Source organism: Camelus ferus, chromosome 15 (assembly GCF_009834535.1).
Source record: "Camelus ferus isolate YT-003-E chromosome 15, BCGSAC_Cfer_1.0, whole genome shotgun sequence".
NCBI lineage: Eukaryota > Metazoa > Chordata > Mammalia > Artiodactyla > Camelidae > Camelus > Camelus ferus.
The window spans coordinates 7,173,044-7,196,868 of record NC_045710.1 but is presented as its reverse complement, the minus strand read 5'-3'; the positions used below and the strand labels follow the sequence as shown (position 1 = coordinate 7,196,868).

Here is a 23,825-nt window from a genome sequence, read left to right as displayed (position 1 = left end):
AAGTGAACTAAGTCACAGAGGCTCAGTCTGGCTCTAAAACCTGTTCTCACTCCCCTTTTAAGGAAGAGGAGCCAGCCTGGGGCCACAGGCCCACCCCGGACTCTCCTTCCCCTGCACCGAGGAGAAAGTTCCAGCGTCACCACCTGCTGCTACAACAAGCAAGGTTATTTCAGACACCGCAAGGCTTGAAAAAGCAAAGGGAGGAAGAGAAGCTTAGTTTAGCCTGGGTCTATTTTTGTGAACAGGAGAGTGACAGCCATAGAAGTATGACAGAGAGTTCAGAGAGTCTTGGAAAGGGAAATATTTGTGCTTTATCGTTCGACCCAGAAACTCCGGCCGAGTGCTAATCTCAGATGGATTCTGCCTGCTTCGTAGGCAAACTAATAATAAAAGTGATGGGGGTGGGGAGCATTTCCACACATGACACATCAAACACCCCACCCCTGAGCTGACGCCCAGGCCTGCACAAGCCTCTTCCGGGTGGCTTCGTACACTGAGCGCGGTGGGATGGGGCATCAGCGTTTGTAGCCCAGCAGCAGAGGAGGGGAACGTACAGTTCTCCAGGGAAGCTGGTGGCCGGGAGCCTCATAATCAGAGAGTGAGTGTGGCTTCCAACAGGTCCTGGTTCCATACCAGACTAAATTTTCTCATTTCCTTAAATGTCCTTTTTCTAATAAACTTGGGCAACAATTGTGCATTCAATAAATGTTACTGAGCATCTACCAGGGGAGTCTGGGGGCAGACGTCAACCTGGGTGGGGGCAGCCAGAGGACTTGTTGCTGTCCTTCTCTCACACTGGTTTTGGCTAAGACATTCTAGATTAGCTATTGAACAGGAACCCTCCTTGTCTCCGAATATCAGGAAGAAGGGGCCCTGTCCCCTGCCGAAGGTTCCCGGGTCACACTTGGAATGGGCCCCGCCTTTGGCAGCGCTCTGCAGACCACCTGGCCAGGCTGGCTCTGCCAGGTCAGAGCCTGCCTGCTGTTCGCTGTACAAGCCAGCCCGCTCAGGACCCACCCCACACTGACCTTTGGTCTTTGTCTCTGCAGATAGCAGCTGGCAGATTTTTCCACTAAAAAAAAATTTTTTTTTAAATTCTAACAGGTCATTGTGTTACATAAATTTAAGCCTTCACAGAACATCCTGTTACAGGAAAATAGAAGGATCTTTCAGGGAACCAAAGGGTCTCAAGAGTGACTGGAACCAGGAACAGGGGAGCTGTCGGAACGGTCTCCCAGGTGCTGGGGTCACCACAGGACAGTTCCATCGTGGGCTCTGTGGTCAAGCTCCCTCGGCTTGTCTTGGCACACGGCCAGCATGGCTGCCCCAGGCCTGGCGTGGCCGGTCTCCCACTCAAGGGCCCATCAAAAGCAGAGCAGCATTTCCCAGTCAAGAGTCAAAACCTGGAAAGAGAAGCTCCGACTGGCCCTGCTTGGGTCCTTGTCCGTCTCTAGTCCAATTAACCAAAGCTTGTGTGAGGGCAGGGGTCACACTGCATGAACGGGGTTAGTTCTCAAAGCAAAGGGGGTTGGCACTGAGGATGACACGCTAAAGCTTGTCCAGAACAGTCTGTTACTTTAGACAAAACGGACATGTTGGAGTTATGGCTGCTCTGTTTTAAAATATGCTTCGTAACACCCTCCTCTCTGAGTTTTTGTGAGAAAATGGGTTGCACACTCAAGGACTTGGTCAAGTCTAAGGGGCTGGGTGGAGGCTGGTGACATTCTCCTTAGGGAAGTTGCCACGAGCAGCCTGGCACTGACTCCACAGAGCCAGCTATGAGCATCTCAGGGCCCTGCGTGTGGGGGCACGGAGCAGGGAGCCCGCAGCTTGGTCCATGCGCCCCCATGCTGGCAGGCAGCACCTGCCCCGCCCCAGCCAAGTGCAGGCGGTGCCATCTCCGCATCCACTCCCTCGGAGAGGCGCCAGGCAGCGCCCAGGTCGTCTTCAGTGCTCAGCAATGAGATGTGCTCCGCGGAAGCCCAGAACAGTATAAATAGGCCTCTTTATTTCCCTGCCTTCACGCTAAGAAAAAAGAACAGCAGCCCTGGGGAAGAAGGACATTCCAGAAATGCCACAGAGAGACCTCTGTGAGCGCTGTGCTGTGTCTGCTACAGGAAGCACTTCATGAGAGAGACAGGCCCTGCAGGAGGAGATGGGGCCACCAGCCAGCCCGGAAGAGGAGACTGACTTCCCAGCTCACAGGGGGAGCCCTGACAGCAAGAGGCCCAGCCCTCGGGGCCCAGGCCAGTTTGCTTCCCCCCATGTCATGCTTTCTCTCCTTGAAGCCGGGGGACTGTTGCCCTAGTCTGTCATTCTGAATCGACCCCCCAGATCTCTGATGGCCCAAAGATCTGGGGGTGGAGGGGGGAGAAGTGGGAGGGGAATGGCTGGTAATAGTTTTAAACAAAACCATTTTCAAACAAAGACTCCATCCAAGTACATCAAGAATAAAGTCCTGCTTCTAACTGGAGACTTATTTACTCAATGGGGAAAATAGAACCTTTTCGGTTCTACAGCTCCTGATGTGTGCACTGGGGACACCAAGCTGTAAAAAGGAAAAGAAAGGTTTCTCCTTCAGGGCCCCACCCTCGGCTGGGCGACTGGCAAGCCCTCCGGATGGACTGGCATCTCCATGTGATGATCTCTTTTGCTTTGAGAAAATAAAGGTGAAACCTCTGCAGATAAATTTTTTTCCCTATACGGACAAACAAAATACACACACACGCATACACACAGCCCCACCATCTACTGTCTTACTGAGTTACATTTTTCCAACTTGTTTCTCAATACTCAGCTCCTGATTTGTGCCTGCTGACATAATTTGGGTACAAGGTTCAGGTTGGGAACAGCTGTTCCCACACCGTTTCTTTTCAGTCACAGAAAACAGGGTCTCAAGTTTGGGTTTATTGTGAAGACTTTGAAGAAGGGAACATACAGCTCGTGTGGGCCTGTGTTGCCTATTTCGGGATCGGGACTTCTGAGTCATGGACTAAATTAGACACAGGTGTTCTCAGCAGCCCGGACGGCTGAGTGACGTGCGGAGAGCCCCGTCCCACGGGCTCTGCTCTTTGAGGGTCCTAGGGCAGAGGAGGACTCAGGACAGTCAGGACGGGAAGAAAAGCACTCAGGCACTCTTAACATTAGGCCCCCAAAGTGGCCTCTGGGTAAGGACTAAGTTGTGGTTACTCCTTGGTAAGGTCTGGTTTCAAATCCTGGTCACAGTGGCTTCTACTCTCAGATATATAAGGCGGCTCGCTCACTTATTTCAATTCTGTAGCCTATCAGGTGGTACTAATTCATAAATTACAAGGTCATTCTAGAAATCAAGTGCAGTGACTAGTAACTGCCCCACACATAGTAGATGCTTAACACATAGCACATACCATTACTGGTTTCATTCCTGAACTGCCCTTTGTTAGTTCTGTCTTCCACTCCCAGACCCTCAAGCTAAGCTGTTGGAGGGCAAGGACTGAATTATTCATCTTTGTAATCCCTGAAGGACAGGAAGGGATGCAGGTGGTCATCAGCAAACCCTCCTGGGTTAACCTATCAGCAGCTGGGAACCCCCACCGCCATCCTAACCCTATCTTGACATACTGATGGAACGGACATACCACGGAGCGTGCTTCTAAACGCCCCTTCACGCATCATGGTGTTGATTAGCAGGGTGAGAAACAGACAGGAAGCAAGCGGTAGAAACCTGGAAATACACAGCTTACTTTGGTCGAAGCGTCAAGTGCATTAAGGGGAGGACAGAAGTCCTGTGGACAGAAGACTTTCCAGGGAGGGGTCAGAGGTGAGAGCTGCCCAGGCTCTGGTTCTGATTCAGCAGGCAGACCCCCGGTGCAAGGGCCAGGGAGGGCTGCGGAGTTCTGCAAATGTGGCTGAGGGTGTGGACGTTTGGGTGACTGTCATTTATTCATCAAGTGCTATGAGGACCCGCTACATGCCAAGCACTGGGCAAGGGGCTGCAGATGCAGTGGAGAAGGAGACATAGTCCGGTGGGCATTTAGACAAAGCAGAGCTGATTACAAAATTCTGGGGCACGAGGAGTCAGTACTCAGAGGTGAGGGAAAGGTGCTGGGGAGGGGTCAGCCCAGCTGGGATCAGAAGGTCAAGTTGGAGTAGGACTGGCCGGAGGAGGAAGAGCATTCCAAACAGAGAACAGCACTTGAAAGGCCACAGGACGCTTGGCTTGAAAGTCGGACAGGGAGCTTACAGAAGCCATTAGAGGGACTGGTGCTGGGATCCACCCACCGGATCCAGTGGTGGGGACCCTGAGACAGTCTCCTGGGTGAGAGGCTGGACATTTTAGGGAGCATCCTTCCTGGGGGTTACAGATGCTCCGCATCCAGCCAGGAATGGAGGAGGTGAGTGAGAAATGCCCTGAGGCTGAGAGCAGGGAAACCTGAAGGGACAGCTTCATCCACGACCGGGAGTGCTTGGAAATCCCCTCACTCCTCTGTGACGTCTCTCCGCCATCCCAAGCCTTAAAACCCCACCGTCTAAGAGGTCGCTGCCTCCATGGGGCTCAGCACAGGACAACATGCAACAGGTGTCTGCGCTTGCGAAAGTGGAAGGGAGCAGAGTACAAGCACGCACCGCTCCACCTCGTCCTCCCCCTGGGCAGACAACACAGGGTACCATGGAGGAGAGAGAACGGGACTGGCCGCAGGAGTCCCAGGTCTGGGCCACTAGCTATCTGCGTGACCCTCAGCAAGTCACTTTCCCTCCCGAGTCTGTTTCATCTGCAGAATAGCGTGGTTTTGTATCTGCCTGTTGGGCTCATGAAGTTACACGTGATGGTCAGCTACTATATGATAATGCATATGTATCTTGAAACTGTAAAGGTCAGACTGGCTCTATTTAAGGACCTCCAGATGTCTGCTGTCTCAGGTTCAGGACTGTGGTTACTGTCATCAGCATGGCCTAATGGGAAAGAGCCGGCACTTTTCTTCCCAGAGAGCAGCAGAGCATGTTCCCTCTGCCCGCTGAGGAAGCTGACTTCAGACATCAACGAGCATCGCCAGGAAGTCATGGTCGTTTCGTGGTCGTGGGTCCCCGAAGGGTCCTGCTCCCAGCTCTTCCCTGCTTATGCAGGAAGCCAGAGAGGCCACATCAGGCCTCGACACAAGGGTGGGGTTCCCTGGGGTCAAAGTCAGAGAGAAACTCGGAACCCTGGAATGCTCGGGCTGGGAGGGACCTTTGGACAGATCCAGTAAACAGTTGTTCAGTGCCTTCAATATGCACCAGGCACCGGGCCAGGTGACTTATAGACATTAAATAGCCTCCATGACAACCTGGGCTGACGCATCATTGTTATCTCGGTTTTGTGAGTTCACATGGGTGACAGGGCTAGCCCAAGGGCACGTGCCGCCCATCTGGATCCGGATCCTCTCATTGCTTGGGTTTCTTCTCAGCTCTTCAGAGATACCTTCCATGTTCCTTCTCTCCCATGGCACCTGGATATGTTACATAACGCCTTTGCAATCGCATACATCTTTGTGTGTTGCCTTTTTTAACGTCTATGTTTCCAGCTGGACTGTACACACAGGAACCAGAACTCTATTTTGTTCACTACTGTTGTTCTAGTGCTTTGGAAGCATTCAAGAAAACATCTGTTATATCAGAATAAATAAAGGTATTAAAAACTTAAACATCCACTGGGTCCACAATCACCCCTGCCCATCTCATAGTTTACACAGTCCCCAAAGCCTTGCAGGCGCTCAAAGAATTCATCATGACTGTGGAGTAGCCACTTAAACTTGCTCCTTACCTGTTGAGTATATGCAGATCGTGGCTGCTTCTACCCTGGCAGAGAATCATGGTTTGTCTAGACAAACATCCAACTTGAATAGACTCAGCCAGAGCTCAGCTCAGATCATGCTGTCATTAACATCATTCATGTGCATTCATGTTAACTGCACCATTTCCTTGCTGGAAAGGCCCTCTTCCCTCTTCTCTTCCAACCCCAATCCTGGGAAATTACTGGAAATTACCAGCAAAGCTTTTACACTAACGTGGACACATAGTAGGTGCTTTTTAACTGCTGGCTCCCTTCCTTTCTCCACCTGGCAAGGGTGGGCCCTGGCCCTAGTCCTTGCCACCCCAGCCCCCAGGTGTGTCCCATCCTCTGAACTCTCACACCGCTAGCTCATCCCTCTGTATTTGGCTGGTAACTCAGCAAACTCAGAACTGAAGACATTTCTTTGCTCAGCACATGGGTCTTTCAGTCCAGACTGTGAGCATCTTGAAGGAAGGGACTCAGCCTCATGCTTCACAGTCTCACCCTTCTTGTTCCCAAACAGCATTGATTTCAGGCCTGGCCTTGCACACAGCAGGTGCTCTGTAAATAAGGACCAGGTCTTAGAGCCTTCTAAAGACCAAGGTGTAATGGGTGTAGAACAAGCTAGGAAAGCATTTAAGTGTGAATCAGTTTTCCCTCCTTCCAGTTCTGAATTGGGTTCTGCGACCCCATCGCTGTAACGCACCCAGTCCCCCTTCCAAGGGGACAGCCGGGCCTGAGAGGAGACACACAGAGCTTTAGGACTGGAGCTGGATCACAGTGGGAAAGTGGATAGCATGTAAACAAAAGCTGAGTTAGTGTGTGACAAGGGGTCGAAGCAGAAGGGCAGAATCCTGTCCAAAGGGTTATCCTGAAGCCAAAACTGTTTTCAAAAGCCAGAAAGTCAGGGGGAGGGCATAGCTCAAGTGGTAGAGCAAATGCTTAGCATGCGTGATGTCTTGGGTTCAATCCCCACTACTTCCTCTAAGAATAAATAAATACTAAATAAACCTAATTACCTCCTCCACCAATAAATAAATAAATTAAATAAATACACTTAGAAAAAAAGCCAGAAAATCAGAATCAGTCACTCACTGAAATTAGCCAAGCTAGGGGATGAGAGGGCGGTGGGAGCAGGGAGATGGCAGAGACAGACCATGAGCCTGAAGCTCGTTTTTGTGGTTGTGGACTTGGGACACGGAGGCTCAGACCAGTTTGATGGCTTCGAGTCCCAGGGATGCCCACACAGGCCTCCCCAGCTTCCCTTGGCTCCCTGGTGTCCAGACAGAAAAAGAACAAAGCCGTAGACAGACCGAGGGACCCATTTCCTGTTTCGTTAAAGCTGTGAGAGTGCCTTTTCCCTCCCGGGATCTCTCTCACATTCTGGGCTCAGGCTGTGTCCAGGGCCCAGCCCCTGGCTTCAGGCCAACCTGCAAGATTCCATTTCAGTCTGGAGTTTGAAATTTGTCACGCGTTGACGTTTTGGTCAAATGGCTTAGGAGCGCGCATGTCCGGAATCCGGCAAGTCTGCATTTTGCACAACCGCCCTCTTTTCACAAGGTGCTGTCTCAATTGCCGTGGAGAGCGGCAGAATATAGCAAGAACCTCCAAAGTGGATGTTGCCTAGTTTTCCCCTGCGAGCTTCTGCCGGGGGAGGGCAGGGGTGAGGCTGCAGACACAGGAATTTATTCATTAATCTCATTGACAGGCTACAAATTGGTTCCTTATCCACAACAGGCAAAAAGCTTTAATGAGCCCTCTTTTTGTTTTTCAAATCAGATATACAAATAAGCTGATGACAATTACAAAAAATACAAAACAAGAATCTCCAGTTATGGGAGCAAAGCCCTTGGCTTCTGAGTTTCTGCCTCACTGAGGAAATGGATTTGAAATGGCAACGAGGAAATGAGGAGGTCAACTTTCATGTCTATTTTAGTTTTCCAGTGAGGTCCCATTTCCTTTTGCCTTTGTGTAAACAAAGAGAAGCCAGTTGTTAGTTTGCTTATTACAGATAACCCATGTAAACTAAACGTAGTTTATCTAAATGGGGATCTAATAAAGGACTAAACTTTTCCAAAATAAAACTTCTCAAGAAGCTAATAATGAGAATAATAGCAGGTATCACTTTATTGAGCAATTACTATGTAACAGGTCCTTAGCGTACATTAGGAATATTGTTGACTGGCTACGCTATATCTTTTTCACCAGAAATCCTATTCCTCAAAGTCGATTGCAAAGTAATAAAATCATTTTTGCAACAGAGCAGGGTGTGTGTGTGTGTGTGTGTGTGTGTGTGTGTGTGTGTTTGTGTATGTATGTGTTGCAGCTGAAACAATGTGAATACTAATAAACATGGGAACAGATGAACAAAGTGTGTTATTTCCAAAGCATGAAAAATTATGCAGCTATTAAAATCAGAACTTCACCAGATGCCTAGGATGGATTTCAGAACGTATTGTTGAGTGAGAAAAGTAGGGTGCATAACATTGTGTGTAATGCGATCTCTCTTTACAAATGACCAAAACACCTTTTATGTGGTTGTGTATATTTGCCTAAGCATATATATCTATATGCTTTAGTTACTGTATTACCACGGAGAAAATTATGGAAGGTGCTTTCTGGGTTGTCACCATGATTATGTGTGATGTGCTGTTGGCCTGGGTTTGGCAAAGAGCTGTGTATGATTTGAGTAGAGCAGACTGGAGGCGGAGGGAGGAGTCAAAACAAATGAAAACGAAGAAAAGAGCTCCAGGAAAATCCACTGTATATATAATATAATCGTGTCTATATATTCATGTAAAATTGTCTACATAAGTTATAAGTAATGAAAATACTAGAAAAATAGAAATAGTACTGAATTTTTGTCAACAATCTTCTGAAATATTGCTTTTCACATTTTATAGATGAGGAAACTGATGATCTGATTTGCCAAGGGCTATCTGATAGGCCAAGGCTCTCTGATTCCAAAGCCTAAATTCTTTTCCCGAAAATAGGATGTAGTCACCATGAAAAAGAAATTCAAATATGATACTAAAGTAAAACGAAGATGGTAAAAATCACTAAAATCCAGAGATACTGCTGTTAGAATTTGAGGAAACAGCCCTCCAGAAACTTCTGTGAGCATATATACCCTTTTAACATAGCCCACAAAATATGCCGACGTCAGCCTCTGTTAAGGTTATAGGGGAATCACCGCATCCCTGAAAGAAATGCATGTTTCCACTGTCACTCATTCTAAAAGTGGATAACCCTGGGCAGGAAATAAGGCTGGTCTTAGGGCTCACGGAGGAGGTGACAGGTGCAGGACCCGCCTTGGGAGGCTCAAAGTGGTCCCTGTGGTGGGAGTGAGCTGCCCTGACTGGCAGGCAGCCAGCCCACCAAAACGTGCATGGGGAATGAGTGAGGTGTATGGTGACCTCCATCCTCCAGAAGATCTGTTCCCCCTGGACAGCAGTCAGAGAAATTAGGAATGACCCTTTGGACAGGAGGAGGATGGTGTCCCCGCCCTATGGTCAGATAGGAATGCTGTTTCTGGGCAAAACACGTAGCTGACCTCAGAGCTGCTCCTGACACAGCCCCACCAGTCCTTGGTCACACCTTCTGATAAACCGTCTCCTGCTTATGTGCATAGAAGGGGCAGATCCACAAGGGCTGTCACAACTGTTGCCTCGTTGCTGCAGGAGGCCTCTTCTGAAAGAGACGTGGGCTGGAGGGTCCTCCCTTTTCTCCTGAGGAGACACTGAGGTGCAACAGCCACCATGGAGGCCACCACAGACGCAGCAAGCGGGGTCCAGAAGATGTACACGTGGCTGCAGAAGGGACCCTGTTATTCCCTCTGGCTGCCCAGGCGGTCACTGTTCTGGAAAGACACTGACCCTCTGCTTTAGTGACTGCAGAGAGGCCATCCTGGAGGCAGTGGGCAGAGGCTGGTTGTTCACAGAGGGAGGCAGCCTCAAAGGACACAGCCAAGTTCATGTTCTCTGGGAGGTGGCAGCAAGGATGTCCTGTGAGGACTGATTCACAGACAGGGACATGTCTGGAGAAATATTTGGGTCACTTATATGTGGAATCTAAAAGAAGCTGAACTCGTAGAATCAGAGAGTAGAATGGTGGTTACCAGGGGCTGGGGGAGGGGAGGCAGAATTGGGGAGATGTTGGTCAAAGGTAGAAACTTGGACTTAAGAGGATGAATAAATTCTGGGGATCCAACGCACAGCATGGTGATTATTAACTACACTGCATTATGTACTTGAAAGTTACTAGCAGACTAGATCTTAAATGTTCTTATCACAAAAAAGAAGTGATAATTATGTGATGTGATGGAGGTGCTAGTTAACTCTAGGGTGGGAATCATATTACATTAATTAGTATATCAACTCAAGATGTTGTACCTTAAAACCTACACAGTATTATACGTCAATTTTATCTCAACTGAAAAGAAGAAATATTTGGGGAAGAGAATCACAAAGATAGACTCTTTCGTCTAATCTGGGTGGGTGGGGGCTCCTGGCCATTAAGATTTGAATATTCAGAATTGGCAACGTTTTTGTATCCCAAGCTGGTGAAGTGGAAAATGTCAGTTACGTGGAAAATGTCAATTACATGGAAAATGTCAATTACATGGAAAATATCAATTACATTGCTGTACATATACATATCCAAAATACAGATCTTACCATGTCACTCACCTGCTTAAAATCCACCAGTGGTCTCCCTTGAGACGAAGCCCAAACTCTGCAGCACAGAGCCCAGGCCACATCCCTCCTGTGGACTCTACCGCAGGCACACCGACGTCTTCCAGGTCCTTCCTCGAGTCTCCAGGCCTTCACGCATGCTTCTGCTTCTGCTTGGAACACTTCCCATTCCAGTCACCTAGATAGTTTCTATTCACCCTTTGACGTTCAGCTTAAACTGTCACCTCCCCTCGGAAGTCTTCCTTTGGCCATCCCTCCTCCCAGGTTAGATTCAGTCCTCCTGTTCAGCACTCCTGTGATCACTGCATTTATTCACCCTTTATGGACGTGTTTTGCTTAGATAAGGATTCAGTCCTATTTGTTACTGCAGCCAAGTGTTTCATATACTATGGTTAGCATTTAATATCTGTTGAATGTTTGAATGATGAAAGTAAATAGTTTTACACAAAGGGATCATGTTCTGTAATCTCCCTGTTGGTATTCAACAATGCTGTAAGGCTGTCCTGCGCATGGAAGCCCTTTACAATCCAGCCTTCGTCAGCTTTATCTTGTCTGCTTTCTAGTCCCTGAATATACTTTCCTTTTCCCCTGCAGTCTTTAGCACACAATAAGTGCTTATTAAATCGCCCAAGTGAAACATTCTTGAATCTTTCCACATTCTTTCCTTTCTTAATGACATGCCTTTCTCCAGCCTCTGCCTAGCTACCTCCCACTGGTCCTCTGAGGTCCCACCACCGAAATACATCTCTGTATGAAGCTGTCTCTGTCTCTTCCAGAGTAAGTCAGGCCTCGCTCTGTGGTCCCTGCACCTTGCTCCTGTCTCCTCGGGCTCTGAGTGTGGACAACAATGTTGTGTTTATGAAGCTGGTTCTCCAGCACAGCTCGGATCATTGATGGGGCTGGCACTGTGTCTTCTTCCGTTTCTTGTCTCCAGCATCTGATTCTCAGCCACATAACTGATGTTCAGCAAGTATCTGTTGAAGGAATGAATGAACAAGTGAATGAATGAAGAAAGTTTACACTTTCACACTTAGAAACTGCTAGGTTAGGCGGCAAGATTGATTGGAAGCCATCCCAATTCACTGCTGCAGACCGACAGTCCCTGTCAGTTGTGATCAGAGTCAGTGAAAGCATCCCAGCGTGCGGGAATTGGGTAGAATCCTTTTTTGTACATGATGAAAATGAGGCTGCTGATGTGAAGGTCACACAACAAATTACATAATAGTGAAGTTGGCCAAGATATTGAGATTGATACCCATGCATTTCAAGGGTTGTTAGTCAGCAGGATCTGATGTCACCTCTATTTCTGGTGACATATGGTGCACTTTTTACTTCTTGACAAAATAATGATGATTTCTTAAAATTGTATAGCACTTTGGAGCTTACAAAACCCTGCACACAAAAAAAACTCTGAGTGAGGTATTTGTGGTTAAGTAACTTGCCAAGATCATCCAGTTCTTAAACGATGGATTCAGGGCTCGCACTTGAGTTTTTTGGCTCTACGTCCAGGGCACTTTCCAGGATACAATCTCTGCCTCCAGCATCACAGCAAACGGTGGTTAAATATTGATTCTAGAGTCATATGTGGGAACCACCAGTGTTTCTAATCAATATCATCACTTCCTACTTCTAAGAATTTTCTGAAGGAGACATGGACCGGACTTGTCAAACCTTTACACAAGAAAGCCGATAAAATCTAAGGTAGGCTACCGGAGGAGCCAGAACGCGGCTTGTGTGTCGTGTTTGTTTCAAGCGTGTCAGTGAATCTGCAAGCGGAATTCTTGGTGTTTTAGGGCACTCAAAGTTATAAATGTGAACAAAACAAGCAACCCCCCGAAGCATAATGTCTGCACAGAGTATGACCTTAATAAATATTTGCCAGTGAATTAATGTGCCTGTGTTTAGAAACTCTCATATAGTTTTTCAGCATTTAGCCAATATTTCCATAGAATGACTTTTAAAAATTTAAATGTGTTTTCCAAATAGCTAAATCTATTTGTTTATACTATCATTCAGTGAAGAATGAACATGTAGCAGGTGCCGGACACGTGGTTCCCCCACAACACAGCAGGGGACAAAACAAACCCCCACCCTCATGGAGTCTGCATTCTTTTGAGGTAAGAGAAAAGGCTCATAACCAAACACTAAGTTATGTCTTATGTTAGGTGATAACTGCTGTGAAGGAAACTCTGGCAAGAAAAGGAGCTAAGGGTGAGAGGGGCTGCAGTTTAAATCAAGGATCAGGAAAGTGACATTTGAACAAAGCCTTGAGAACAAGAGGAATAAACTGGGGATTATCTTGGGGGAAAATCTTAACCTTTTGAACAAACATGTAGAGTTAAAAAAAAATTTTTTTTCCCCTAATAGCTTATATACACTTCACTGCCTTCTAAGAGAGGCAAATGTTGGTCGTCTAATGTTTTTTTGATAACACGGGCACTTTGGTGACTATCGTGTAGTAATGTCCACAGAGGCTGGGACTGCTGATGTTCTGAGGACTATTTGCCCCTCCGCCCAGTGGCCCCAAATCTGTTTCTCTTTTGCTCTGATTCCATGTCACCCAGTCAGCTATTACATCCTGCTGACTCAGGCAGTGTCTCTCTCACCACCCCCAAGCTTTCATCTGCTGTTCCTATATGTTGTTGGCTTGTTCGGGTTGGTTCTAGAGGAAAAAGCCTAACATTTAACGCCAGGGCTTTATGACACCTGCTCTGTCTGTTCTGATAAGAACGGCCTTGCCTGTTTCCTTGTTCTCAATTTCCTTTCTGACTGTCTGAATGCCAAATCATTAAGCCTCCTAATTTGGGAAATATTGCTAATTAAGTCCTCATTTTCTTTCTTTTTAGAGCTCAGAACCATTTTCTTTCTGATTTCAACAGATTATCTTAATATGAGGGAAGCTGATGCCTAAATTCCACCCATGTGGCCAGGACAGACTCAGAGAAAGCTGTATCTAGTAGAGGGGGGATTTCAGGAAGTCATCTAAGGGGAGGGGACCCAGCATGGAGGCACTGTCTCTATTTCTTGTTTTGTTTTATTTTTTTTAATGAGGGGGAGGTAATTTGGTTTATTTATTTATATTTGGAGGAGGTACTGGGTATTTAACTCAGGGCCTTGTACACGCCAACCATGAGCTCTACCGCTTGAGCTACACTATCCCTCCTCTATTTTTTTCCTTAACCAGTATTCCTCTTGGACACAACCCAATACTGGCACAGAGGGGTGCCAATAAATGATTGCTCTTCTACATAACTGTCAAGAAAAGTACTTTAACAGAAGCTCATGAAAAGCACTGTGAGAACACAGGGTAATGAGTAACAAATTCTTAGTATGGAATTTGGGGAAGGTTCACAGAAGAGGTGGTGTTTGAAGAAAGCTTTGAAAGATGAAAAGGCTTTGCATAAGTAAATAAGGGGGGAAAGTTTTCCAGATTGAAGGGACAGCACGTGCAAAGGCCTGGAGGCGGGCAATGCATAGTTTATGGATCAAAATATGAGAGAATAATTAGTATGATTTAACTTTTCAAGTGCTTTTGAACTGAAATCTAGGACCCTTTAGGTTAAGGATCCTGGTTGAGATCCTTACAATTCTTTCCTTTCTTTAAGTTTATATTTTTGCAACATTCACATACAAGAATGGTCAACTATCAATTAATAATTCAATGGCATTGGACTTTAGGGTGGAAAGAGGCATCATGGGGCTGAAGTTACCTGGGACCAGACTGGGTGTGATGTGCCTGAACGGATCTCTTTCCTTGGGGACTTCTTGGTGTGCTGGGACCCTGCAGGAGGAAGTGAGACACAGCAGGCTGTGTTCTCCAGACTCAAGTGCTACAGCCTGGGTTTCCAAGGAGCATCTTGCAGGACCAGGATGGGTGCCTCTTGGGGACATGCTGCTGCAGCTCAATTAAAGGGTGTCGCCAATGTTTATGGGCTGGAGAATTTCATCAGCCACTGAGGAGCATTTTGCAAGTGAGTCCTGTGGGGGTGGACAGTGGTCAGGGGGCAATCCTGGGGAGCATCACCGGAGGTGACAGTCCCTCCCCAGCACTGGCAGTGAGGCTGGCTCATGTTTAGATGACCCATTCAGAGAGGCCCAGCCTGACTGCAAGCTCACACTGACTCCTCTTTATCTCTGGCCAAAGCCACACAAGGTCCTGGGCACCTGCCTTAGTCCCGCATCTCCTGTGCCCTGAGGGGCCACACAGCAGTTGGCGATCAGATAGGCTGAAACCAAAGCAGTGCCAGTTCCCTTGTGCCCTCCCAGGAACGCTGCTCTCAATAGAGGGGAAGGAGAGCTGGGAGCCAGGGCAGGAGAAGCTTCTAGAGCCCATCTTTGGGTCTACTTGACCTACAGGGAGACCGATGACCCGAGAATGAAGGGAACGTGCCTGAAGTTCCACAGCTAGATGCGTTTTCAACTAACTCCATGTATCTTACAGTAGTTTTGGATTCTTCTTCTTGTTAATTTTTATAATTTTTTCCAAATGTTTTGAGTTAATGTCTAGGACCCTTTAAGATAATATTCTTGCTCAAGGGCCATTACTTTTTTTTCTGGACTGATATTTTTGCAATCATTTTTGAAAATCACTTTCTTCTGATTATTGTGCTTTTGACTTTTCTGCAAACTAACAGATTTGAAAATGCAAGTAGGATAATGACAGGAACAAGTCTTTTGCCAAGGTTTGAACAGGGCCAGAAATAATCCCTTACCAAATGGTTTCCTAGCCCAGTACATTTTTTCTCAAAGAAAGGAATCAGGGAAAGGCAGCTCTCATCAGGAGATGAAGACAGGGACCCTGATGGCAATTCACAAGGGCTGAGCAGAGGAAACTAGAATCGTAGTTCCCCTCTGGCTTCCGGGGCCTTGAGGAAGTCAGACTCCTTCCTTTTAGAGTGTTAGTTCCTCCCTCTGACGCCCAAGGCTCCTGAAGATCCCATGAGCAACATCTGTTCGGGCCAGATGTTTATTCTCGGTCACCAGAATTGACAGACATCTCTCCCCTTAATCCCTCCAGTCTCTGCTCCCCGGAATGGCCTTCTGCTGGTCTCATTCTCACTCTATTTCAAGTCCCTGCCTCTGCCCTGAGCACTTCCCAAACTTCTCCAATTCTAACTACTGCGCGTTTCTCTGGAATGCTTAGGCTGTCCAAACTAGATGGCCCATAGAGGCTGTTAACTCAACTTTTTCGTTTTTAGAAGAGGAAATAGAGGCACAGCATGGGAAAAGAATTGGCCTGTGATCACACAGCTAACAAATGGAAAAACTGAGACTCCGTTCTTCTGATTCTTGACTCATGCCCATTTTATGATATCAAGAGAGTTAATGCTATCTATTATGTTTGTTCATGTAACAAGAATTATAATCAATATTTTCATACCTAATACATTAACATTATTTCTCATAGGTATTCATCCATCCGTTCAACCGTCTATCTGTCCATCTGTCTTTCATTTATTCAAGCAGCCAGTATTTACTGAGGGCTCGTGTTTGAGCATGGAGCTAGATACTAAATATTGTTATTATTTCCATTTTGAAATGGAAGAACCTGGCACTCTAAGCTCCCCTTGCCCATATCTTGTTCTAATTTACTGAATGAATTGGGTCTCAACAGGAAACAGAATTGATTCAGGTGGTTTCTAGGAAGGAATTCTTTCCAGAGGTGTAGACAGGATGAAAGGAAGGCAAGGTATGTTGAGGCTCCCAGGCATCAGCAACAGTGAGAATTCAGGGCCACAGGGGTGAGGGGAGGATCCAGGGTTCCTGGATCCCTGTGAAAAGGGAATGTAGTGAGTGTTGGAGCTGCAGGAGTCAGGTGCAGAGCTGCTGCTGGAGGACAACCCAGGAGGGGAAGAAACCCTGTTTTCCCTCCCAATCTCTTTCCAGGGATGCCCTTTGGCCAAGCCCAGCCAGAAGACAGGCAAGGTGGGGAGCTCAGGGGAAGTGATCCATAGAAGTCAGCCCCTGGGACATAGAGCAGGGTGGACAATGAATTTGAAACAAGTAGAAGTGTCCAGGCTAATGCCTAGCTGGAATGTGGGTGAGCTGGAATGTCAACTCTGACTTCAGGCTCCAAATCCTGTGCTGTCTTCTGTACCATATGCTTGGTTTGCATTTATGGCCTTATGTTTATTCACTCATTCAGTCAACCCTTTGTCCAGGTAATAAACAAGCTGAGCACTAACCCTTCGACAAGCCCTGTGTACGTGTCTCATTTCCCTCCCCAAATCATGAGGTCAATGACCTTGCCTTACTCATCTCCAAGTTCCACAGTCCTAGTCTGTGATGCATAATAGGCATTCCAGGCATTTTGTTGATAAATCAAGAGCTCCCCTAAGGACCACTATGAATTGCGTTAAAGGATACGGCCCCTGAGTAAGCCTCAGAGGCCCCCTTCTCATTCTCTGAGGCACTGGGAGGGAGCGTTGATGCACCCAGCCCTAAGTCACCTTCACATCATCCTGGAACGAGAGTGTGGCTTATATTTGAGGGCTGATGCTTCTGATGCTCTGGGAATTCAACACCACTTCTGACAACAGAAAGCTATGATGCCCGTGTCTCGCTCCCAGAGCATCTCCGCTCTGCTGAACTCCTCCCAGCTCTCAGCTCTCAGTCCTCCGCTCTGGCTGTGAAACTCAGCACTGCTTCTTTGAGGGCTGTGGTGGAGCAGTTGAAAGCAGAGCTTGCCCCTTCCTTCAGACTTGTGGCTAACGCCTCTTCATTGGGATGACCGGGTGACATATGTCAAAGTTTGAACAGCTCTCTCTTACAGGTCCTGCTGGGCTACGGTGAGCAATGAACGTGTGTAAACAGCCCAGCCCTGTTTAAACACCGTCAGTGAGAATGTCAACAAGAGATGGAAAGATCTGAAAACTGTGGTCATTGGTATTCAGCTTCTGGTAGTTGCCACAATAAATTTTTTTCTTTCTTTTTTTTCCTGGAAAAGTGCAAAAGAATCACAAATGACTATACTATCACTTGCTTTGGTTTTGTTTGTTTGTTTTGTTTTGTTTTTTGTAAACTCATCTATGTTTATGTACCTTAAAATAAATTTACAGTATTTAGATGCAATAGTCAATCTTTGTCACTTCCTTGGGGAAGCCTAGCAAAACCACCTAGAGGTCACCCTTTCTCTCCTCTTCCACACCCAGAACACAAGCTGGGAATATGGCAGGATATAAGAAGATAGACTTCAGATGTGGGCTGAGATCATATTTATATATCCCCCTCCCCTATTGTTTTAACACCAGAATCCACTCTGCAGAGTAGCTTGCACAGATGAGGAAGTGGAGTTCAGCAAGGTTAAGTGACTTGCCCAAGGTCACATAGCCCACAGACAATGGTGCTGAACCCTGAACCCAGGTCTCATGTGTCCAAATTCTGCTTCTCCCAACAGGCTCCACTGCTTCAGATAAGGGAGAAAAATGGGCCCCCTCTTCAGTGGTGATCCGAACAAGGATCTATCCAACTAGGTGCTTTTAGCTTCACCTGCTTCCAAGAGTTACTACCAAAAGTACTTAGAAAAATGGCCCCAAAGAATGCTGCAAACATCAAGTGTGTGGTCAGGTAGAATAAAACTCTTGAAACCCGAGAGGACTCAATGTCAGGGTTCTGCGAGAACAAGGGCTTGCCCTCCACCAGTTGTGGGCCTGTAACTCTCCTGGGTGGTGTCATTCTTAATAAACCACAGGGCAGGAGGTACAACTGTGGGCCTGTCTGTTATGAAATGCCTTTATTGGTTAAATAAAAAAAGGCTTTCCTCCTTGACCTCAGCCTGGGCCACCCTCTTCTCCTCAGCCCAGTTTCCCCAGCTCTTTTTCATTCTATTAGATTTCATCAGAATTGTTACTTTCTCGTGAACTTTCCCAGATCATCATCTGGACTAACTTCCTGTTAGAATTCTCTTCACATCTTAACAGTTTTTCCTCTGTACCACTTACTACACTTGCAATTACTTACTCATTTTTATGGTTACTTGTGTCCTATCTGTCCCTTCCATTAGATCGTAAGCCTAATAAGGGCCCACAGGGATTATTTCTCCACTGTTCACTACTGTGTGACCAGCACAGAAATACCTTCTTTGAATGAGTCAATCAACTGATGAAAGAAATGATTCCTGGCATCCCGTCAGCTTCTGACAGGTGAGGAGGAATCAGCCCTTCTAGACAACCTGTTAAGGATGCTGGATGCTGCGTGAGACTTCTCCTGCTTGTTCCTCACCAGGGAGAAGCTGAAGCTCAAGGAGGTAAGTTAATTTGTCTGAGGTCACACAGCTAGAAAGGGACAGAGCTTGGCCTGGAATGAGGTTTCTGTGACTCTGGAATGAAGTTACTGCAAGTCCCCATCACTCAGTGCCTGTCCAAAATGTGGCCTTGACAAATCTATGCTCCTGGCCACACAGTTCTGACTCCTGGGGGACCCACCTCCTCTGTGTTCACTTCGTGAAGGCCTCAACTTCATTCAGAGGCCAAAGCAGCAAATGGAATGTTATAAAGGCAACTTAGCTATCAAAGTGCCACTCTAAAGGCCAGGGAGTTTAAAGTGGTTCCTTATTTCACAATCAAGCTGGCTTTTATGAATGCTAAGTGTTACCCCTGTATTCTAATGACTGCCTGCTTTAACTACAGATTTTTTCTTTGTGAGCTTTGTACAGTTTTAATTACTCAGGCTCATAAACTACTTAATTACAAATGGTGGCCCGTAGATGACGAAACATCTCCCAAACTGGCCTCTTTCCACTTTGCTTGATCATACTGCTGCTGACTTCCTGGTCCCACCCCCATCACGCCCATAATTGTTGAGAAGTCCCCTAATGCCCACCACAAAGGATGACGGAATCTGAGGATGGTGCCCTCTGCCAGTATCTTCAATCACACTGAGTCCTGGAGGACAGCAGTGGCTTATGTGACATCACTCAGCACGTTAGTTCAGACCCAACTTACCTCCACTCTCTTTCTAACCACTCATGCCTCTACTCTTCAGTCCTTACTTATTTTTTCTTTTATTTACCTCATTCTTTATCACTTGTGGTATTGTTTTGCTTGGACAAATGTTCTCTCTTTCCATTTACAAACCCAACCAAATCCCGAGGACCCAGGTCCCATACCACCTCCATTTCCTAACCCCGTTGCTAGACGCTATCTCTTGCTCCAAGATCCTTTGAGTTCTCTTAGCATCTTATCTGTGAATTTCTCTGGGTACTAACCTTTCCTGAATTACAATTATTTGTATTTCTTCATGGATACATTCATTCAGTCATTTGGTCATTAAACACTAAGTACCTGTTAAAACAATCACCAACTCTTGATGGCAAACTCTATATAGGCAGAATTTATACTCAGCTCCTTTTTGTATCTGCCAAGAACCAGCACAACATTCACATTAAATGTAGAAGGAAAGCAGGACATAGGAAACTTGGAGTAGGAGGAGAGTGACTTCCAGGGTGTGCAGTGATGGAAGGACTGGGAGGCAGAGGATATGGGAGGTGGCATGGCAGCAGCAAAGCTCAGAGGTGGGGATGGCACGGTCTGTTCTGTGAACAATACATCCTATATGGTTTTTGGTTGGCTGGACCAAAGTATTTGGAGCGTGGAACAGTATGAAAGTACTCTTCACATACTGGTTGGGAAACGGTGGGAAATTGCCAATTTATTCTGGACACATAACAGACCCATTTTGGGGGGTGTTAAAAGCACTGAAAGAGAAAGATACTGCTCTTTTCATATATGTAAAACAAGCACTTGCTAAATATTTTGTTAAAAGCTACAGAGGATCCAGAGCTTAGGAAAAGTCAAGCCTTTCATTCAAGGACAGAAGGTCTTCGTGGAACGATGATTAGAAGCTTGGTGGGTGGAGAGGGGAAGGAAGAATGACATTCCATCTAGGTGGAAACTGGCTTAACCAAAGAGAGAAGAGAAGAGTCAGTGTGTTCAGTTTGAGAAAAAGTAGAGGAGCTGTGGAAGAGAAATCTGGAAAGGGAGGCTGTGAACACCTTGTAGAAAAGCCCTGGATTCTAGACTGAGGATTTCATGCAAAATCACAGAGGATCCAATGAAGGTTTTTGAGCAGGGAAATCATATAGAGCATCCTGGGGCCATTTAAATCTCAATAATGCGGAAAATAAGATCGCCAGATGTAACATCAAAGTCTCCTGCCAAACTGGCAGGACCAGAATCGAAGCTGAGCTTTCCAGGATCCCAGAGATTTCTTGGAATCACTCTTCTCAAACGTATACATTTATGTATTTTTGGAGTGACTTACCACTTACTTTCAAGTACACTTTTGAGCTGGGATTAGCTCTTTCACCTCCGAAAAATTTTCAGTTTCCTGGTGAACAATTAGTCTTGGATGCATCCAGTATCTTTCGTCTGGTGATCTTAAGGAGACTTAATGACAACCAAGCTTCATTATTTCTGTTTTGTATATGAGGAAACTGACTCACAGAGGGGTAGAGCAATTTTCTCATTCACACTGGGAGTTATGATCAGAACTATGAATGAAACTTAGGCTGAAACTCTATTTCACAAACCATTAACGCCTGCATCCATTATAGTAGCGGACTTTACAAACATAATGACGCCTTTGTATTGAGAGTTCATCCCTTTATTTTGTTATTAAATCTTGGCTTATGTGGGGCGGAAGTATCTTGCTACAATGCCAGCTTGAGTTGGTCTGAGATGTGAAACAAGATGGGAAAAGTTATGCGTTTTGGTAATGCCTAGAAGATTGAGAGTTCATTGTTTTCACCTATCTACCCATTCATTAATTCATTTATTCATTCTATTATCATATATCTGAGTCCTTATTACATCATCTGGAAAATAGGCATAGTAATATAACCATTAGCAAAAGACTGTTTTGAGAAGTAAGTTAATTTCTCTGAAGCACATTGCCTAGCACATAGTAAGCCCTTATACATAATAATAATTACTATCATTAAACAAGTAATTGCAAGTGCCACATGGAAAGACAAAAAAATGGTCCTTTTACAGTCCTATTTTTGGGTGGAGAGGGTGAGGTTGCATCGGAAGGGTGGTTTAATTCTTGGGGAAGAGGTCGATCCCACAAATTAAAAACTAGAACAGAATAGATGGGGCTCAGGTAGACCAAAGAGAGAGCCCTGTTCTCTCAGTTTGGATTGTGAAGTGTCAGGAGAGCTAGGAAGGTGTTGCTGGGTGGCGGATGTTCAATTCTAAGTGTTAAACCAACCACTTAGAAATGGGCGAGGAATGAAGAGACAGAGAAAAGAAACAGACGGAGTGCACATGAAATGGGAGTGGAACTTCTAAGTCCCAAAGATCAAGCTAGGAATATGGTAGAAACAAAGCCTTATATACTGACAGGCCGGTCTGTTTAAATGCCCTAGAGCCTCCGTGTTTATTTCTCCATTATTCTTCCTTAATACTGAACAAAGTTTTTGTGCCACCTGTCCCACCTGTGCTCAGGACACATCAGAGACAGGTTTTAAAAAGGAAGCAGCCAACCTGGGACAGGGTTAGAGAGCAGCAAAAATCCCTCCGAGAAGAGTGAGCACAGGGAGAGCCTCTTTCAATGGGTCATTGGAGAGGTAGTGAGTTTGCTATTATGAGGAAACTGCCATTTCCTTAGAGCCTACTGCAATTTCAGTCCTCTGTGTGCCCTAAAAATTGGATTTAAAATCTTTCCCAGTGGTGGAAGAGAGGGTACGGCTCAAGTGGTAGAGAGCATGCTTAGCATGCATGAGGTCCTGGGATCAATCCCCAGTACTTCCTCTAAAAACAAAGAAATAAACCTAATTACCTGTCCCCAATCCCCCCAGAAAAAAACAGACGAAAAAATTTTTTTAAGTCTTCAAAAAAAAACTTTCCCAATCTAGACACAAAACCCAGAATCTGTAGGGAAAATATTGGTAGATTTGACTTCATAAAAGGTAAAACTTTTGTGTGTGGCAAAGATACCAAAACCAATACTGAATATTAAGCAAAGACTGGAAGAAAAGAATTGCAAATCATAACACCTGTTTTAATGTTGTATTATAACAAGGAGGAGTATCGGTAATGAATAAAAGCTGCTAAAAATCAGTAAGAAAAAGGCAAATCCAATGGACAAAAGACATAAACAGGTAATTTCAGAAGAAATAGAAACACAAAATGCTCATCTTCAGTAGTAATTTAGAGAATGCAAATTAAAATATGATGCCATTTTGTTTGCCAGTCAAATTGGAAAAAATTAAAAATATTTATAATATTTAGTATCAGCAAAGGTAAAGGGAATTTGGCAGTTTCTTCTATTGATGATGAGACTGAAAACTGGTATAGTCTTTTTTTTTTTTTTTCTGCTTTATGAGGGGGAGGTAATTAGGCTTATCTATTTACTTATTTTTAGAGGAGGTACTGGGGGTTGAACCCAGGACCTCAGGCATGCACTCTACCACTTGAGCTATACCCTCCTCCCTAAATTGGTACAGTCTTTTTAAGGGACAGTTTGGCAGTATCGATCACTATTTAAAGTATGCCTACTCTTTGATACAATAATTTCACTTTTAGGAATCTATACTATTTAAATATGTCCACATGAAGGCAAAAACAGAAGGATGTCAATGGTAACAATGTTTGTGACAGTGAGAAAATACTAATAACGTCCAACATTTACTGGGGCCAGCACTCTTCTAAGCTCTTTATAACAAACATGAGGAAAGAGCTAGTGTGTGGTAGTGGCAGGATTTTAGCCCAATCCGTTTCTAGAGTCCGTTCTTAACCACTATGCTCTCTAACAGAGAGTAAATGAAAGTATGATACACCCACACTAGGGGGTATAGCACAACAGTTAAAAAGAATGAGGTAGATTTCTGTGTACAGACATGGAGATGTTTCTGAGACATATTATTAAAGCGGTAAAAATCAGTTGCAAAACCCTGTGACACTGTATAATTCATGTATGTGGGAAAAAGATACATACGTGTATGTGTATGAGAATGGACAAGGGCCTTGAATGGTAACAGAATGCGTGTGTAGGGAGATTTGGGAGAGTAATTTTTCAAGGTTATGTTTTATACATTTCTGGCTTGTTTGAACTTTTATAAGATTATATTTGTGCTCTACTTTGGAAAAATAAGAATTATTGTACTGACCAAAAAGAAATAAAAAAGGTTTAATTCCTATCAAGAGATTAGTCTTTTTTTCTTCCACATAGACAATGGTATAGTCTTGGATAAAAATCTTCTACACTGTGGCTTATTCTAGTCTATGTGAATAACCATACATACAAGGTGCCCACTATCTGTATCTAGTTGAGTATTATTATTATTATTATTATTATTATTATTATTATTATTATTATTATTTTAAGTAAAGCTTCCATGTCTG

At 45.4% G+C, this 23,825-nt stretch overlaps 1 long non-coding RNA gene across 1 annotated transcript in view; it reads right to left on the bottom strand.

Moving 5' to 3' along the window:
* LOC116668888 overlaps positions 1–23,825 on the bottom strand; it is a 28,055-nt gene that overhangs the window by 1,315 nt on the left and 2,915 nt on the right. Inside the window, exon 2 of the long non-coding RNA XR_004326119.1 lies at positions 10,477–11,456. This is a non-coding gene — a long non-coding RNA (uncharacterized LOC116668888). The remainder of the gene's footprint in view (positions 1–10,476; positions 11,457–23,825) is intronic.